Source organism: Lepisma saccharinum, chromosome 13 (assembly GCF_977018435.1).
Source record: "Lepisma saccharinum chromosome 13, izLepSacc3.1, whole genome shotgun sequence".
Classification (NCBI taxonomy): Eukaryota; Metazoa; Arthropoda; class Insecta; order Zygentoma; family Lepismatidae; genus Lepisma; species Lepisma saccharinum.
Window position 1 is genome coordinate 45,900,180 of NC_139241.1, and position 20,989 is coordinate 45,921,168.

A 20,989-nucleotide genomic window follows, 5' to 3' on the forward strand; every position below is an offset into this window, starting at 1 on the left:
AAAGAACAGTAGAGAAACGGATAATCAGAGGGAGATAGAAGATAGGTAGAGAATAATATAAGAGAAAGAGAGAGGAAAATCTATATAAGCAGAGGGAGAAGGGAAAAGATATGAGACAAAGAACGATAGAGAAATAGAGATTTCGCAAGGAAGAAAGAATGAGACATATTAAAGAAATATAAACAGCAAGAAAAAATATGAAAACGAAAAAGGAGAAAAGAGAAACGAAGAGAGACAGGAGAAGGAAGAGAGATAGAAGGATAAGAACATGGAAAGATACAAGGTGAGAGAAAAATGAATGATGTTATAAGCTATGATCATCACTTTCTATTCTCTATTGCTACTATATCATTATGAAGCTTATAAAATTTCCACTAACTCTGAATGGAACTTCTTTTTTTAATAATTTGCCTTTATCGAGCCAAAATTATTTACGTATAATATTTTTACTTTATTCTGAAATTATGACAAAATGGAGAAACAACATGGAGAAAAAGAGCGAATTTGAACAGGATTCCGCTGAAAATAACTTGCATTTAATTGATTTATCTTTGTATACGAACAAAAACTGCATTATTTCTTTTTGAATCAACGATAGTGGATACGCACCAAGAAGAAAGCGACGATACGCGTTCAAACTTCATTTGGAAACAATTTTATATACCATTAAATTAATTAATTATAATGTTGTGAGATGGTAAAATCTAAGAATGACAGAGAAGTCAAGTGGGAGGTAATAAAATCAATGCACTAAATTCTAAAACTAGTGTTACTAGTAGAATTATCTTGAGGAAACATTTGTCAGAATCGAGCAGATATCATTGCATAGATTCGTACGAAAAGTCTGCAAACTTGTGACATCTACTGGCAATTCTTAGAAATAACTTCCAAAACATTTTGTGAGATATTTTTACATGGTTTCTACGTTGCGTATATTTATCGTGACGACGAGAATATAAATTAGGAACTGACGACTGATTGATTTATTTTACTTCTATATCTTTCAGTGGCTTCTCTGCAGTGTTGTTAAAGGTCCAGGAATATTAAATAAATTCAATTCCGGTCCAGGAGAGAAAATCAGCAAGCCTAAATGGGTATAGAACCTTTTTATCTGTAAAATATTTCAATTTGGTGCAGGAACCTTCTTTCCGGATCAATTTAAAAACGGTCCAGGAACCTTCTTTCCGGATCAATTTAAATACGGTCCAGGAACCTTTTTTCCGGATCAATTTAAAAACGGTCCAGGAACCTTTCTTCCGGATCAATTTAAATACGGTCCAGGAACCTTTTTTCCGGATCAATTTAAATACGGTCCAGGAACCTTTCTTCCGGATCAATTTAAATACGGTCCAGGAACCTTTTTTCCGGATCAATTTAAATACGGTTCAGGAACCTTTCTTCCGGATCAATTTAAAAACGGTTCAGGAACCTTTCTTAAGGATCAATTTAAATACGGTCCAGGAACCTTTTTTCCGGATCAATTTAAATACGGTCCAGGAACATTTCTTCCGGATCAATTTAAATACGGTCCAGGAACCTTTTTTTTGGGATCAATTTAAAAACGGTTCAGGAACCTTTCTTCCGGATCAATTTAAATACGGTCCAGGAACCTTTCTTCCGGATCAATTTAAAAAAGGTTCAGGAACCTTTCTTCCGGATCAATTTAAAAACGGTCCAGGAACCTTTCTTCCGGATCAATTTAAAAACGGTTCAGGAACCTTTCTTCCGGATCAATTTAAATACGGTCCAGGAACCTTTCTTCCGGATCAATTTAAAAACGGTTCAGGAACCTTTCTTCCGGATCAATTTAAATACGGTCCAGGAACCTTTCTTCCGGATCAATTTAAATACGGTCCAGGAACCTTTCTTCCGGATCAATTTAAAAACGGTTCAGGAACCTTTCTTCCGGATCAATTTAAATACGGTCCAGGAACCTTTCTTCCGGATCAATTTAAAAACGGTTCAGGAACCTTTCTTCCGGATCAATTTAAATACGGTCCAGGAACCTTTTTCCGGATCAATTTAAAAACGGTTCAGGAACCTTTCTTCCGAATCAATTTAAAAACGGTTGAGGAACCTTTCTTCCGGATCAATTTAAAAACGGTTCAGGAACCTTTCTTCCGGATCAATTTAAAAACGGTTGAGGAACATTTCTTCCGGATCAGTTTAAAAACAGTCGAGGAACCTTTCTTCCGGATCAATTTAAAAACGGTCCAGGAACCTTTCTTCCGGATCAATTTAAAAACGGTCCAGGAACCTTTCTTCCGGATCAATTTAAATACGGTTGAGGAACCTTTCTTCCGGATCAATTTAAAAACGGTTCAGGAACCTTTCTTCCGGATAAATTTAAAAACGGTCCAGGAACCTTTCTTCCGGATCAATTTAAATACGGTTGAGGAACCTTTCTTCCGGATCAATTTAAAAACGGTTGAGGAACCTTTCTTCCGGATCAATTTAAAAACGGTTCAGGAACCTTTCTTCCGGATCAATTTAAAAACGGTCCAGGAACCTTTTTTCCGGATCAATTTAAAAACGGTCCAGGAACCTTTCTTCCGAATCAATATAAATACGGTTGAGGAACCTTTCTTCCGGATCAATTTAAAAACGGTTCAGGAACCTTTCTTCCGGATCAATTTAAAAACGGTCCAGGAACCTTTCTTCCGGATCAATTTAAATACGGTTCAGGAACTTTTTTCCGGATCAATTTAAAAACGGTCCAGGAACCTTTCTTCCGGATCAATTTAAAAACGGTCCAGGAACCTTTCTTCCGAATCAATTTAAATACGGTTCAGGAACCTTTCTTCCGGATCAATTTAAAAACGGTCCAGGAACCTTTCTTCCGGATCAATTTAAAAACGGTTCAGGAACCTTTCTTCCGGATCAATTTTAAAACGGTTCAGGAACCTTTCTTCCGGATCAATTTAAATACGGTTCAGGAACCTTTCTTCCGGATCAATTTAAAAACGGTTCAGGAACCTTTCTTCCGGATCAATTTCAAAACGGTTCAGGAACCTTTCTTCCGGATCAATTTAAAAACGGTCCAGGAACCTTTCTTCCGGATCAATTTAAATACGGTCCAGGAACCTTTCTTCCGGATCAATTTAAAAACGGTTCAGGAACCTTTCTTCCGGATCAATTTGAATACGGTCCAGGAACCTTTTTTTCGGATCAATTTAAAAACGGTCCAGAAACCTTTCTTCCGGATCAATTTAAATACGGTCCAGGAACCTTTCTTCCGGATCAATTTAAATACGGTCCAGGAACCTTTCTTCCGGATCAATTTAAAAACGGTTCAGGAACCTTTTTTCCGGATCAATTTAAAAACGGTCCAGGAACCTTTCTTCCGGATCAATTTAAATACGGTTCAGGAACCTTTCTTCCGGATCAATTTAAAAACGGTTCAGGAACCTTTTTTCCGGATCAATTTAAATACGGCCCAGGAACCTTTCTTCCGAATCAATTTAAAAACGGTCCAGGAACCTTTCTTCCGGATCAATTTAAAAACGGTTCAGGAACCTTTCTTCCGGATCAATTTAAAAACGGTCCAGGAACCTTTCTTCCGAATCAATTTAAAAACGGTTCAGGAACCTTTCTTCCGGATCAATTTAAATACGGTCCAGGAACCTTTCTTCCGAATCAATTTAAAAACGGTCCAGGAACCTTTCTTCCGGATCAATTTAAAAACGGTTCAGGAACCTTTCTTCCGGATCAATTTAAAAACGGTTCAGGAACCTTTCTTCCGGATCAATTTAAATACGGTTCAGGAACCTTTCTTCCGGATCAATTTAAAAACGGTTCAGGAACCTTTCTTCCGGATCAATTTCAAAACGGTTCAGGAACCTTTCTTCCGGATCAATTTAAAAACGGTTCAGGAAACTTTCTTCCGGATCAATTTAAATACGGTCCAGGAACCTTTCTTCCGGATCAATTTAAAAACGGTTCAGGAACCTTTCTTCCGTATTAATTTAAAACGGTTCAGGAACCGTTCTTCCGGATCAATTTAAAAACGGTTGAAGAACCTTTCTTCCGGATCAATTTAAAAACGGTTGAGGAACCTTTCTTCCGGATCAATTTAAAAACGGTTGAGGAACCTTTCTTCCGGATCAATTTAAAAACGGTTCAGGAACCTTTCTTCCGGATCAAATTGAAAACGGTCCAGGAACCTTTTTTCCGGATCAATTTAAAAACGGTTCAGGAACCTTTCTTCCGGATCAATTTAAATACGGTCCAGGAACCTTTTTTCCGGATCAATTTAAAAACGGTTCAGGAACCTTTCTTCCGGATCAATTTAAATACGGTCCAGGAACCTTTCTTCCGGATCAATTTAAAAACGGTCCAGGAACCTTTCTTCCGGATCTATTTAAATACGGTCCAGGAACCTTTTTTCCGGATCAATTTAAAAACGGTTCAGGAACCTTTCTTCCGAATCAATTTAAAAACGGTTGAGGAACCTTTCTTCCGTATCAATTTAAAAACGGTTCAGGAACCTTTCTTCCGGATCAATTTAAAAACGGTCCAGGAACCTTTCTTCCGGATCAATTTAAAAACGGTCCAGGAACCTTTCTTCCGGATCAGTTTAAATACGGTTGAGGAACCTTTCTTCCGGATCAATTTAAAAACGGTTCAGGAACCTTTCTTCCGGATCAATTTAAATACGGTCCAGGAACCTTTCTTCCGGATTAATTTAAAAACGGTTCAGGAACCTTTCTTCCGGATCAATTTAAATACGGTCCAGGAACCTTTTTTCCGGATCAATTTAAAAACGGTTCAGGAACCTTTCTTCCGAATCAATTTAAAAACGGTTGAGGAACCTTTCTTCCGGATCAATTTAAAAACGGTTCAGGAACCTTTCTTCCGGATCAATTTAAAAACGGTTGAGGAACATTTCTTCCGGATCAATTTAAAAACAGTCGAGGAACCTTTCTTCCGGATCAATTTAAAAACGGTCCAGGAACCTTTCTTCCGGATCAATTTAAAAACGGTCCAGGAACCTTTCTTCCGGATCAATTTAAATACGGTTGAGGAACCTTTCTTCCGGATCAATTTAAAAACGGTTCAGGAACCTTTCTTCCGGATCAATTTAAAAACGGTCCAGGAACCTTTCTTCCGGATCAATTTAAAAACGGTTCAGGAACCTTTCTTCCGGATCAATTTAAATACGGTCCAGGAACCTTTCTTCCGAATCAATTTAAAAACGGTCCAGGAACCTTTCTTCCGGATCAATTTAAAAACGGTTCAGGAACCTTTCTTCCGGATCAATTTAAAAACGGTTCAGGAACCTTTCTTCCGGATCAATTTAAATACGGTTCAGGAACCTTTCTTCCGGATCAATTTAAAAACGGTTCAGGAACCTTTCTTCCGGATCAATTTCAAAACGGTTCAGGAACCTTTCTTCCGGATCAATTTAAAAACGGTCCACGAACCTTTCTTCCGGATCAATTTAAATACGGTCCAGAAACCTTTCTTCCGGATCAATTTAAAAACGGTTCAGGAACCTTTCTTCCGGATCAATTTGAATACGGTCCAGGAACCTTTTTTCCGGATCAATTTAAAAACGGTCCAGGAACCTTTCTTCCGGATCAATTTAAATACGGTCCAGGAACCTTTCTTCCGGATCAATTTAAAAACTGTTCAGGAACCTTTCTTCCGGATCAATTTAAATACGGTCCAGGTACCTTTCTTCCGAATCAATTTAAAAACGGTCCAGGAACCTTTCTTCCGGATCAATTTAAATACGGTCCACGAACCTTTCTTCCGGATCAATTTAAAAACGGTCCAGGAACCTTTCTTCCGGATCAATTTAAATACGGTCCAGGAACCTTTCTTCCGGATCAATTTAAATACGGTCCAGGAACCTTTCTTCCGGATCAATTTAAAAATGGTCCAGGAACTATTCTTCCGGATCAATTTAAATACGGTCCAGGAACCTTTCTTCCGGATAAATTTAAAAACGGTTCAGGAACCTTTCTTCCGGATCAATTTAAATACGGTCCAGGAACCTTTTTTCCGGATCAATTTAAAAACGGTCCAGGAACCTTTCTTCCGGATCAATTTAAATACGGTCCAGGAACCTTTCTTCCGGATCAATTTAAAAACGGTTCAGGTACCTTTCTTCCGGATCAATTTAAATACGGTCCAGGAACCTTTCTTCCGAATCAATTTAAAAACGGTACAGGAACCTTTCTTCCGGATCAATTTAAAAACGGTTCAGGAACCTTTCTTCCGGATCAATTTAAAAACGGTCCAGGAACCTTTCTTCCGAATCAATTTAAAAACGGTTCAGGAACCTTTCTTCCGGATCAATTTAAATACGGTCCAGGAACCTTTCTTCCGAATCAATTTAAAAACGGTCCAGGAACCTTTCTTCCGGATCAATTTAAAAACGGTTCAGGAACCTTTCTTCCGGATCAATTTAAAAACGGTTCAGGAACCTTTCTTCCGGATCAATTTAAATACGGTTCAGGAACCTTTCTTCCGGATCGATTTAAAAACGGTTCAGGAACCTTTCTTCCGCATCAATTTCAAAACGGCTCAGGAACCTTTCTTCCGGATCAATTTAAAAACGGTTCAAGAACCTTTCTTCCGGATCAATTTAAATACGGTCAAGGAACCTTTCTTCCGGATCAATTTAAAAACGGTTCAGGAACCTTTCTTCCGGATCAATTTAAAAACGGTCCAGGAACCTTTCTTCCGGATCAAATTAAAAACGGTCCAGGAACCTTTCTTCCGGATCAGTTTAAATACGGTTGAGGAACCTTTCTTCCGGATCAATTTAAAAACGGTTCAGGAACCTTTCTTCCGGATCAATTTAAATACGGTCCAGGAACCTTTCTTCCGGATTAATTTAAAAACCGTTCAGGAACCTTTCTTCCGGATCAATTTAAATACGGTCCAGGAACCTTTTTTCCGGATCAATTTAAAAACGGTTCAGGAACCTTTCTTCCGAATCAATTTAAAAACGGTTGAGGAACCTTTCTTCCGGATCAATTTAAAAACGGTTCAGGAACCTTTCTTCCGGATCAATTTAAAAACGGTTGAGGAACATTTCTTCCGGATCAATTTAAAAACAGTCGAGGAACCTTTCTTCCGGATCAATTTAAAAACGGTCCAGGAACCTTTCTTCCGGATCAATTTAAAAACGGTCCAGGAACCTTTCTTCCGGATCAATTTAAATACGGTTGAGGAACCTTTCTTCCGGATCAATTTAAAAACGGTTCAGGAACCTTTCTTCCGGATCAATTTAAAAACGGTCCAGGAACCTTTCTTCCGGATCAATTTAAAAACGGTTCAGGAACCTTTCTTCCGGATCAATTTAAATACGGTCCAGGAACCTTTCTTCCGAATCAATTTAAAAACGGTCCAGGAACCTTTCTTCCGGATCAATTTAAAAACGGTTCAGGAACCTTTCTTCCGGATCAATTTAAAAACGGTTCAGGAACCTTTCTTCCGGATCAATTTAAATACGGTTCAGGAACCTTTCTTCCGGATCAATTTAAAAACGGTTCAGGAACCTTTCTTCCGGATCAATTTCAAAACGGTTCAGGAACCTTTCTTCCGGATCAATTTAAAAACGGTCCAGGAACCTTTCTTCCGGATCAATTTAAATACGGTCCAGAAACCTTTCTTCCGGATCAATTTAAAAACGGTTCAGGAACCTTTCTTCCGGATCAATTTGAATACGGTCCAGGAACCTTTTTTCCGGATCAATTTAAAAACGGTCCAGGAACCTTTCTTCCGGATCAATTTAAATACGGTCCAGGAACCTTTCTTCCGGATCAATTTAAAAACTGTTCAGGAACCTTTCTTCCGGATCAATTTAAATACGGTCCAGGTACCTTTCTTCCGAATCAATTTAAAAACGGTCCAGGAACCTTTCTTCCGGATCAATTTAAATACGGTCCACGAACCTTTCTTCCGGATCAATTTAAAAACGGTCCAGGAACCTTTCTTCCGGATCAATTTAAATACGGTCCAGGAACCTTTCTTCCGGATCAATTTAAAAATGGTCCAGGAACTATTCTTCCGGATCAATTTAAATACGGTCCAGGAACCTTTCTTCCGGATAAATTTAAAAACGGTTCAGGAACCTTTCTTCCGGATCAATTTAAAAACGGTTGAGGAACCTTTCTTCCGGATCAATTTAAAAACGGTTCAGGAACCTTTCTTCCGGATCAATTTAAATACGGTTCAGGAACCTTTCTTCCGGATCGATTTAAAAACGGTCCAGGAACCTTTCTTCCGGATCAATTTAAATACGGTCCAGAAACCTTTCTTCCGGATCAATTTAAAAACGGTTCAGGAACCTTTCTTCCGGATCAATTTGAATACGGTCCAGGAACCTTTTTTCCGGATCAATTTAAAAACCGTCCAGGAACCTTTCTTTCGGATCAATTTAAATACGGTCCAGGAACCTTTCTTCCGGATCAATTTAAATACGGTCCAGGAACCTTTCTTCCGGATCAATTTAAAAACGGTTCAGGTACCTTTCTTCCGGATCAATTTAAATACGGTCCAGGAACCTTTCTTCCGAATCAATTTAAAAACGGTACAGGAACCTTTCTTCCGGATCAATTTAAAAACGGTTCAGGAACCTTTCTTCCGGATCAATTTAAAAACGGTCCAGGAACCTTTCTTCCGAATCAATTTAAAAACGGTTCAGGAACCTTTCTTCCGGATCAATTTAAATACGGTCCAGGAACCTTTCTTCCGAATCAATTTAAAAACGGTCCAGGAACCTTTCTTCCGGATCAATTTAAAAACGGTTCAGGAACCTTTCTTCCGGATCAATTTAAAAACGGTTCTGGAACCTTTCTTCCGGATCAATTTAAATACGGTTCAGGAACCTTTCTTCCGGATCGATTTAAAAACGGTTCAGGAACCTTTCTTCCGGATCAATTTCAAAACGGTTCAGGAACCTTTCTTCCGGATCAATTTAAAAACGGTTCAAGAACCTTTCTTCCGGATCAATTTAAATACGGTCAAGGAACCTTTCTTCCGGATCAATTTAAAAACGGTTCAGGAACCTTTCTTCCGGATCAATTTAAAAACGGTCCAGGAACCTTTCTTCCGGATCAAATTAAAAACGGTCCAGGAACCTTTCTTCCGGATCAGTTTAAATACGGTTGAGGAACCTTTCTTCCGGATCAATTTAAAAACGGTTCAGGAACCTTTCTTCCGGATCAATTTAAATACGGTCCAGGAACCTTTCTTCCGGATTAATTTAAAAACGGTTCAGGAACCTTTCTTCCGGATCAATTTAAATACGGTCCAGGAACCTTTTTTCCGGATCAATTTAAAAACGGTTCAGGAACCTTTCTTCCGAATCAATTTAAAAACGGTTGAGGAACCTTTCTTCCGGATCAATTTAAAAACGGTTCAGGAACCTTTCTTCCGGATCAATTTAAAAACGGTTGAGGAACATTTCTTCCGGATCAATTTAAAAACAGTCGAGGAACCTTTCTTCCGGATCAATTTAAAAACGGTCCAGGAACCTTTCTTCCGGATCAATTTAAAAACGGTCCAGGAACCTTTCTTCCGGATCAATTTAAATACGGTTGAGGAACCTTTCTTCCGGATCAATTTAAAAACGGTTCAGGAACCTTTCTTCCGGATCAATTTAAAAACGGTCCAGGAACCTTTCTTCCGGATCAATTTAAAAACGGTTCAGGAACCTTTCTTCCGGATCAATTTAAATACGGTCCAGGAACCTTTCTTCCGAATCAATTTAAAAACGGTCCAGGAACCTTTCTTCCGGATCAATTTAAAAACGGTTCAGGAACCTTTCTTCCGGATCAATTTAAAAACGGTTCAGGAACCTTTCTTCCGGATCAATTTAAATACGGTTCAGGAACCTTTCTTCCGGATCAATTTAAAAACGGTTCAGGAACCTTTCTTCCGGATCAATTTCAAAACGGTTCAGGAACCTTTCTTCCGGATCAATTTAAAAACGGTCCAGGAACCTTTCTTCCGGATCAATTTAAATACGGTCCAGAAACCTTTCTTCCGGATCAATTTAAAAACGGTTCAGGAACCTTTCTTCCGGATCAATTTGAATACGGTCCAGGAACCTTTTTTCCGGATCAATTTAAAAACGGTCCAGGAACCTTTCTTCCGGATCAATTTAAATACGGTCCAGGAACCTTTCTTCCGGATCAATTTAAAAACTGTTCAGGAACCTTTCTTCCGGATCAATTTAAATACGGTCCAGGTACCTTTCTTCCGAATCAATTTAAAAACGGTCCAGGAACCTTTCTTCCGGATCAATTTAAATACGGTCCACGAACCTTTCTTCCGGATCAATTTAAAAACGGTCCAGGAACCTTTCTTCCGGACCAATTTAAATACGGTCCAGGAACCTTTCTTCCGGATCAATTTAAATACGGTCCAGGAACCTTTCTTCCGGATCAATTTAAAAATGGTCCAGGAACTATTCTTCCGGATCAATTTAAATACGGTCCAGGAACCTTTCTTCCGGATAAATTTAAAAACGGTTCAGGAACCTTTCTTCCGGATCAATTTAAATACGGTCCAGGAACCTTTTTTCCGGATCAATTTAAAAACGGTCCAGGAACCTTTCTTCCGGATCAATTTAAATACGGTCCAGGAACCTTTCTTCCGGATCAATTTAAAAACGGTTCAGGTACCTTTCTTCCGGATCAATTTAAATACGGTCCAGGAACCTTTCTTCCGAATCAATTTAAAAACGGTACAGGAACCTTTCTTCCGGATCAATTTAAAAACGGTTCAGGAACCTTTCTTCCGGATCAATTTAAAAACGGTCCAGGAACCTTTCTTCCGAATCAATTTAAAAACGGTTCAGGAACCTTTCTTCCGGATCAATTTAAATACGGTCCAGGAACCTTTCTTCCGAATCAATTTAAAAACGGTCCAGGAACCTTTCTTCCGGATCAATTTAAAAACGGTTCAGGAACCTTTCTTCCGGATCAATTTAAAAACGGTTCAGGAACCTTTCTTCCGGATCAATTTAAATACGGTTCAGGAACCTTTCTTCCGGATCGATTTAAAAACGGTTCAGGAACCTTTCTTCCGGATCAATTTCAAAACGGTTCAGGAACCTTTCTTCCGGATCAATTTAAAAACGGTTCAAGAACCTTTCTTCTGGATCAATTTAAATACGGTCAAGGAACCTTTCTTCCGGATCAATTTAAAAACGGTTCAGGAACCTTTCTTCCGGATCAATTTAAAAACGGTTCAGGAACCTTTCTTTAGGATCAATTTAAAAACGGTTGAGGAACCTTTCTTCCGGATCAATTTAAAAACGGTTGAGGAACCTTTCTTCCGGATCAATTTAAAAACGGTTGAGGAACCTTTCTTCCGGATCAATTTAAAAACGGTTCAGGAACCTTTCTTCCCGATCAAATTGAAAACGGTCCAGGAACCTTTTTTTCCGGATCAATTTAAAAACGGTTCAGGAACCTTTCTTCCGGATCAATTTAAATACGGTCCAGGAACCTTTTTTCCGGATCAATTTAAAAACGGTTCAGGAACCTTTCTTCCGGATCAATTTAAATACGGTCCAGGAACCTTTCTTCCGGATCAATTTAAAAACGGTCCAGGAACCTTTCTTCCGGATCTATTTAAATACGGTCCAGGAACCTTTTTTCCGGATCAATTTAAAAACGGTTCAGGAACCTTTCTTCCGAATCAATTTAAAAACTGTTGAGGAACCTTTCTTCCGTATCAATTTGAAAACGGTTCAGGAACCTTTCTTCCGGATCATTTTAAAAACGGTCCAGGAACCTTTCTTCCGGATCAATTTAAAAACGGTCCAGGAACCTTTCTTCCGGATCAATTTAAATACGGTTGAGGAACCTTTCTTCCGGATCAATTTAAAAACGGTTCAGGAACCTTTCTTCCGGATCAATTTAAATACGGTCCAGGAACCTTTCTTCCGGATCAATTTAAAAACGGTTCAGGAACCTTTCTTCCGGATCAATTTAAATACGGTCCAGGAACCTTTTTTCCGGATCAATTTAAAAACGGTTCAGGAACCTTTCTTCCGAATCAATTTAAAAACGGTTGAGGAACCTTTCTTCCGGATCAATTTAAAAACGGTTCAGGAACCTTTCTTCCGGATCAATTTAAAAACGGTTGAGGAACATTTCTTCCGGATCAGTTTAAAAACAGTCGAGGAACCTTTCTTCCGGATCAATTTAAAAACGGTCCAGGAACCTTTCTTCCGGATCAATTTAAAAACGGTCCAGGAACCTTTCTTCCGGATCAATTTAAATACGGTTGAGGAACCTTTCTTCCGGATCAATTTAAAAACGGTTCAGGAACCTTTCTTCCGGATAAATTTAAAAACGGTCCAGGAACCTTTCTTCCGGATCAATTTAAATACGGTTGAGGAACCTTTCTTCCGGATCAATTTAAAAACGGTTGAGGAACCTTTCTTCCGGATCAATTTAAAAACGGTTCAGGAACCTTTCTTCCGGATCAATTTAAAAACGGTCCAGGAACCTTTTTTCCGGATCAATTTAAAAACGGTCCAGGAACCTTTCTTCCGAATCAATATAAATACGGTTGAGGAACCTTTCTTCCGGATCAATTTAAAAACGGTTCAGGAACCTTTCTTCCGGATCAATTTAAAAACGGTCCAGGAACCTTTCTTCCGGATCAATTTAAATACGGTTCAGGAACTTTTTTCCGGATCAATTTAAAAACGGTCCAGGAACCTTTCTTCCGGATCAATTTAAAAACGGTCCAGGAACCTTTCTTCCGAATCAATTTAAATACGGTTCAGGAACCTTTCTTCCGGATCAATTTAAAAACGGTCCAGGAACCTTTCTTCCGGATCAATTTAAAAACGGTCCGGGAACCTTTCTTCCGGATCAATTTAAATACGGTTCAGGAACCTTTCTTCCGAATCAATTTAAAAACGGTTGAGGAACCTTTCTTCCGAATCAATTTAAAAACGGTTGAGGAACCTTTCTTCCGGATCAATTTAAAAACGGTTCAGGAACCTTTCTTCCGGATCAATTTAAAAACGGTTGAGGAACATTTCTTCCGGATCAATTTAAAAACAGTCGAGGAACCTTTCTTCCGGATCAATTTAAAAACGGTCCAGGAACCTTTCTTCCGGATCAATTTAAAAACGGTCCAGGAACCTTTCTTCCGGATCAATTTAGATACGGTTCAGGAACCTTTCTTCCGAATCAATTTAAAAACGGTTGAGCAACCTTTCTTCCGGATCAATTTAAAAACGGTTCAGGAACCTTTCTTCCGGATCAATTTAAAAACGGTTGAGGAACATTTCTTCCGGATCAATTTAAAAACAGTCGAGGAACCTTTCTTCCGGATCAATTTAAAAACGGTCCAGGAACCTTTCTTCCGGATCAATTTAAAAACGGTCCAGGAACCTTTCTTCCAGATCAATTTAAATACGGTTGAGGAACCTTTCTTCCGGATCAATTTAAAAACGGTTCAGGAACCTTTCTTCCGGATCTATTTAAAAACGGTCCAGGAACTTTTCTTCCGAATCAATTTAAATACGGTTTAGGAACCTTTCTTCCGGATCAATTTAAAAACGGTTGAGGAACCTTTCTTCCGGATCAATTTAAAAACGGTCCAGGAACCTTTCTTCCGGATCAATTTAAATACGGTCCAGGAACCTTTCTTCCGAATCAATTTAAAAACGGTTCAGGAACCTTTCTTCCGGATCAATTTGAATACGGTCCAGGAACCTTTTTTCCGGATCAATTTAAAAACGGTCCAGGAACCTTTCTTCCGGATCAATTTAAATACGGTCCAGGAACCTTTCTTCCGGATCAATTTAAAAACGGTTCAGGAATTTTTCTTCCGGATCAATTTAAATACGGTCCAGGTACCTTTCTTCCGAATCAACTTAAAAACGGTCCAGGAACCTTTCTTCCGGATCAATTTAAATACGGTCCAGGAACCTTTCTTCCGGATCAATTTAAAAACGGTCCAGGAACCTTTCTTCCGGATCAATTTAAATACGGTCCAGGAACCTTTCTTCGGGATCAATTTAAATACGGTCCAGGAACCTTTCTTCCGGATCAATTTAAAAATGGTCCAGGAACCATTCTTCCGGATCAATTTAAATACGGTCCAGGAACCTTTCTTCCGGATAAATTTAAAAACGGTTCAGGAACCTTTCTTCCGGATCAATTTAAATACGGTCCAGGAACCTTTTTTCCGGATCAATTTAAAAACGGTCCAGGAACCTTTCTTCCGGATCAATTTAAATACGGTCCAGGAACCTTTCTTCCGGATCAATTTAAAAACGGTCCAGGAACCTTTCTTCCGGATCAATTTAAATACGGTCCAGGAACCTTTCTTCCGGATCAATTTAAAAACGGTTCAGGAACCTTTCTTCCGGATCAATTTAAATACGGTCCAGGTACCTTTCTTCCGAATCAATTTAAAAACGGTCCAGGAACCTTTCTTCCGGATCAATTTAAATACGGTCCAGGAACCTTTCTTCCGGATCAATTTAAAAACGGTCCAGGAACCTTTCTTCCGGATCAATTTAAATACGGTCCAGGAACCTTTCTTCCGGATCAATTTAAATACGGTCCAGGAACCTTTCTTCCGGATCAATTTAAAAATGGTCCAGGAACCATTCTTCTGGATCAATTTAAATACGGTCCAGGAACCTTTCTTCCGGATAAATTTAAAAACGGTTCAGGAACCTTTCTTCCGGACCAATTTAAATACGGTCCAGGAACCTTTCTTCCGAATCAATTTAAAAACGGTTCAGGAACCTTTCTTCCGGATCAATTTAAAAACGGTTCAGGAACCTTTCTTCCGGATCAATTTAAAAACGGTCCAGGAACCTTTCTTCCGAATCAATTTAAAAACGGTTCAGGAACCTTTCTTCCGGATCAATTTAAATACGGTCCAGGAACCTTTCTTCCGAATCAATTTAAAAACGGTCCAGGAACCTTTCTTCCGGATCAATTTAAAAACGGTTCAGGAACCTTTCTTCCGGATCAATTTAAAAACGGTTCAGGAACCTTTCTTCCGGATCAATTTAAATACGGTTCAGGAACCTTTCTTCCGGATCAATTTAAAAACGGTTCAGGAACCTTTCTTCCGGATCAATTTCAAAACGGTTCAGGAACCTTTCTTCCGGATCAATTTAAAAACGGTTCAAGAACCTTTCTTCCGGATCAATTTAAATACGGTCCAGGAACCTTTCTTCCGGATCAATTTAAAAACGGTTCAGGAACCTTTCTTCCGGATCAATTTAAAAACGGTTCAGGAACCTTTCTTCCGGATCAATTTAAAAACGGTTGAGGATCCTTTCTTCCGGATCAATTTAAAAACGGTTGAGGAACCTTTCTTCCGGATCAATTTAAAAACGGTTGAGGAACCTTTCTTCCGGATCAATTTAAAAACGGTTCAGGAACCTTTCTTCCCGATCAAATTGAAAACGGTCCAGGAACCTTTTTTCCGGATCAATTTAAAAACGGTTCAGGAACCTTTCTTCCGGATCAATTTAAATACGGTCCAGGAACCTTTTTTCCGGATCAATTTAAAAACGGTTCAGGAACCTTTCTTCCGAATCAATTTAAAAACGGTTGAGCAACCTTTCTTCCGGATCAATTTAAAAACGGTTCAGGAACCTTTCTTCCGGATCAATTTAAAAACGGTTGAGGAACATTTCTTCCGGATCAATTTAAAAACAGTCGAGGAACCTTTCTTCCGGATCAATTTAAAAACGGTCCAGGAACCTTTCTTCCGGATCAATTTAAAAACGGTCCAGGAACCTTTCTTCCAGATCAATTTAAATACGGTTGAGGAACCTTTCTTCCGGATCAATTTAAAAACGGTTCAGGAACCTTTCTTCCGGATCTATTTAAAAACGGTCCAGGAACTTTTCTTCCGAATCAATTTAAATACGGTTTAGGAACCTTTCTTCCGGATCAATTTAAAAACGGTTGAGGAACCTTTCTTCCGGATCAATTTAAAAACGGTCCAGGAACCTTTCTTCCGGATCAATTTAAATACGGTCCAGGAACCTTTCTTCCGGATCAATTTAAAAACGGTTCAGGAACCTTTCTTCCGGATCAATTTGAATACGGTCCAGGAACCTTTTTTCCGGATCAATTTAAAAACGGTCCAGGAACCTTTCTTCCGGATCAATTTAAATACGGTCCAGGAACCTTTCTTCCGGATCAATTTAAAAACGGTTCAGGAATTTTTCTTCCGGATCAATTTAAATACGGTCCAGGTACCTTTCTTCCGAATCAACTTAAAAACGGTCCAGGAACCTTTCTTCCGGATCAATTTAAATACGGTCCAGGAACCTTTCTTCCGGATCAATTTAAAAACGGTCCAGGAACCTTTCTTCCGGATCAATTTAAATACGGTCCAGGAACCTTTCTTCGGGATCAATTTAAATACGGTCCAGGAACCTTTCTTCCGGATCAATTTAAAAATGGTCCAGGAACCATTCTTCCGGATCAATTTAAATACGGTCCAGGAACCTTTCTTCCGGATAAATTTAAAAACGGTTCAGGAACCTTTCTTCCGGATCAATTTAAATACGGTCCAGGAACCTTTTTTCCGGATCAATTTAAAAACGGTCCAGGAACCTTTCTTCCGGATCAATTTAAATACGGTCCAGGAACCTTTCTTCCGGATCAATTTAAAAACGGTCCAGGAACCTTTCTTCCGGATCAATTTAAATACGGTCCAGGAACCTTTCTTCCGGATCAATTTAAAAACGGTTCAGGAACCTTTCTTCCGGATCAATTTAAATACGGTCCAGGTACCTTTCTTCCGAATCAATTTAAAAACGGTCCAGGAACCTTTCTTCCGGATCAATTTAAATACGGTCCAGGAACCTTTCTTCCGGATCAATTTAAAAACGGTCCAGGAACCTTTCTTCCGGATCAATTTAAATACGGTCCAGGAACCTTTCTTCCGGATCAATTTAAATACGGTCCAGGAACCTTTCTTCCGGATCAATTTAAAAATGGTCCAGGAACCATTCTTCTGGATCAATTTAAATACGGTCCAGGAACCTTTCTTCCGGATAAATTTAAAAACGGTTCAGGAACCTTTCTTCCGGATCAATTTAAATACGGTCCAGGAACCTTTCTTCCGAATCAATTTAAAAACGGTTCAGGAACCTTTCTTCCGGATCAATTTAAAAACGGTTCAGGAACCTTTCTTCCGGATCAATTTAAAAACGGTCCAGGAACCTTTCTTCCGAATCAATTTAAAAACGGTTCAGGAACCTTTCTTCCGGATCAATTTAAATACGGTCCAGGAACCTTTCTTCCGAATCAATTTAAAAACGGTCCAGGAACCTTTCTTCCGGATCAATTTAAAAACGGTTCAGGAACCTTTCTTCCGGATCAATTTAAAAACGGTTCAGGAACCTTTCTTCCGGATCAATTTAAATACGGTTCAGGAACCTTTCTTCCGGATCAATTTAAAAACGGTTCAGGAACCTTTCTTCCGGATCAATTTCAAAACGGTTCAGGAACCTTTCTTCCGGATCAATTTAAAAACGGTTCAAGAACCTTTCTTCCGGATCAATTTAAATACGGTCCAGGAACCTTTCTTCCGGATCAATTTAAAAACGGTTCAGGAACCTTTCTTCCGGATCAATTTAAAAACGGTTCAGGAACCTTTCTTCCGGATCAATTTAAAAACGGTTGAGGATCCTTTCTTCCGGATCAATTTAAAAACGGTTGAGGAACCTTTCTTCCGGATCAATTTAAAAACGGTTGAGGAACCTTTCTTCCGGATCAATTTAAAAACGGTTCAGGAACCTTTCTTCCCGATCAAATTGAAAACGGTCCAGGAACCTTTTTTCCGGATCAATTTAAAAACGGTTCAGGAACCTTTCTTCCGGATCAATTTAAATACGGTCCAGGAACCTTTTTTCCGGATCAATTTAAAAACGGTTCAGGAACCTTTCTTCCGGATCAATTTAAATACGGTCCAGGAACCTTTCTTGCGGATCAATTTAAAAACGGTCCAGGAACCTTTCTTCCGGATCTATTTAAATACGGTCCAGGAACCTTTTTTCCGGATCAATTTAAAAACGGTTCAGGAACCTTTCTTCCGAATCAATTTAAAAACGGTTGAGGAACCTTTCTTCCGTATCAATTTGAAAACGGTTCAGGAACCTTTCTTCCGGATCAATTTAAAAACGGTCCAGGAACCTTTCTTCCGGATCAATTTAAAAACGGTCCAGGAACCTTTCTTCCGGATCAATTTAAATACGGTTGAGGAACCTTTCTTCCGGATCAATTTAAAAACGGTTCAGGAACCTTTCTTCCGGATCAATTTAAATACGGTCCAGGAACCTTTCTTCCGGATCAATTTAAAAACGGTTCAGGAACCTTTCTTCCGGATCAATTTAAATACGGTCCAGGAACCTTTTTTCCGGATCAATTTAAAAACGGTTCAGGAACCTTTCTTCCGAATCAATTTAAAAAGGGTTGAGGAACCTTTCTTCCGGATCAATTTAAAAACGGTTCAGGAACCTTTCTTCCGGATCAATTTAAAAACGGTTGAGGAACATTTCTTCCGGATCAGTTTAAAAACAGTCGAGGAACCTTTCTTCCGGATCAATTTAAAAACGGTCCAGGAACCTTTCTTCCGGATCAATTTAAAAACGGTCCAGGAACCTTTCTTCCGGATCAATTTAAATACGGTTGAGGAACCTTTCTTCCGAATCAATTTAAAAAGGGTTGAGGAACCTTTCTTCCGGATCAATTTAAAAACGGTTCAGGAACCTTTCTTCCGGATCAATTTAAATACGGTTCAGGAACCTTTCTTCCGAATCAATTTAAAAAGGGTTGAGGAACCTTTCTTCCGGATCAATTTAAAAACGGTTCAGGAACCTTTCTTCCGGATCAATTTAAAAACGGTTGAGGAACATTTCTTCCGGATCAGTTTAAAAACAGTCGAGGAACCTTTCTTCCGGATCAATTTAAAAACGGTCCAGGAACCTTTCTTCCGGATCAATTTAAAAACGGTCCAGGAACCTTTCTTCCGGATCAATTTAAATACGGTTGAGGAACCTTTCTTCCGGATCAATTTAAAAACGGTTCAGGAACCTTTCTTCCGGATCAATTTAAAAACGGTCCAGGAACCTTTCTTCCGGATCAATTTAAATACGGTTGAGGAACCTTTCTTCCGGATCAATTTAAAAACGGTTGAGGAACCTTTCTTCCGGATCAATTTAAAAACGGTTCAGGAACCTTTCTTCCGGATCAATTTAAAAACGGTCCAGGAACCTTTTTTCCGGATCAATTTAAAAACGGTCCAGGAACCTTTCTTCCGAATCAATTTAAATACGGTTGAGGAACCTTTCTTCCGGATCAATTTAAAAACGGTTCAGGAACCTTTCTTCCGGATCAATTTAAAAACGGTCCAGGAAACTTTCTTCCGGATCAATTTAAATACGGTTCAGGAACCTTTCTTCCGGATCAATTTAAAAACGGTTCAGGAACCTTTCTTCCGGATCAATTTAAAAACGGTCCAGGAACCTTTCTTCCGAATCAATTTAAATACGGTTCAGGAACCTTTCTTCCGGATCAATTTAAATACGGTTCAGGAACCTTTCTTCCGGATCAATTTAAAAACGGTTGAGGAACCTTTCTTCCGGATCAATTTAAAAACGGTTGAGGAACCTTTCTTCCGGATCAATTTAAATACGGTTGAGGAACCTTTCTTCCGGATCAATTTAAAAACGGTCCAGGAACCTTTCTTCCGGATCAATTTAAATACGGTTCAGGAACCTTTCTTCCGAATCAATTTAAATACGGTTGAGGAACCTTTCTTCCGGATCAATTTAAAAACGGTTGAGGAACCTTTCTTCCGGATCAATTTAAAAACGGTTCAGGAACCTTTCTTCCGGATCAATTTAAAAACGGTCCAGGAACCTTTCTTCCGGATCAATTTAAATACGGTTCAGGAACCTTTCTTCCGAATCAATTTAAAAAGGGTTGAGGAACCTTTCTTCCGGATCAATTTAAAAAGGGTTGAGGAACCTTTCTTCCGGATCAATTTAAAAACGGTTCAGGAACCTTTCTTCCGGATCAATTTAAAAACGGTTGAGGAACATTTCTTCCGGATCAGTTTAAAAACAGTCGAGGAACCTTTCTTCCGGATCAATTTAAAAACGGTCCAGGAACCTTTCTTCCGGATCAATTTAAAAACGGTCCAGGAACCTTTCTTCCGGATCAATTTAAATACGGTTGAGGAACCTTTCTTCCGGATCAATTTAAAAACGGTTCAGGAACCTTTCTTCCGGATCAATTTAAAAACGGTCCAGGAACCTTTCTTCCGGATCAATTTAAATACGGTTGAGGAACCTTTCTTCCGGATCAATTTAAAAACGGTTGAGGAACCTTTCTTCCGGATCAATTTAAATACGGTTGAGGAACCTTTCTTCCGGATAAATTTAAAAACGGTCCAGGAACCTTTCTTCCGAATCAATTTAAATACGGTTCAGGAACCTTTCTTCCGGATCAATTTAAATACGGTTCAGGAACCTTTCTTCCGGATCAATTTAAAAACGGTTGAGGAACCTTTCTTCCGGATCAATTTAAAAACGGTTGAGGAACCTTTCTTCCGGATCAATTTAAATACGGTTGAGGAACCTTTCTTCCGGATCAATTTAAAAACGGTCCAGGAACCTTTCTTCCGGATCAATTTAAATACGGTTCAGGAACCTTTCTTCCGAATCAATTTAAATACGGTTGAGGAACCTTTCTTCCGGATCAATTTAAAAACGGTTGAGGAACCTTTCTTCCGGATCAATTTAAAAACGGTTCAGGAACCTTTCTTCCGGATCAATTTAAAAACGGTCCAGGAACCTTTCTTCCGGATCAATTTAAATACGGTTCAGGAACCTTTCTTCCGAATCAATTTAAAAAGGGTTGAGGAACCTTTCTTCCGGATCAATTTAAAAACGGTTCAGGAACCTTTCTTCCGGATCAATTTAAAAACGGTTGAGGAACATTTCTTCCGGATC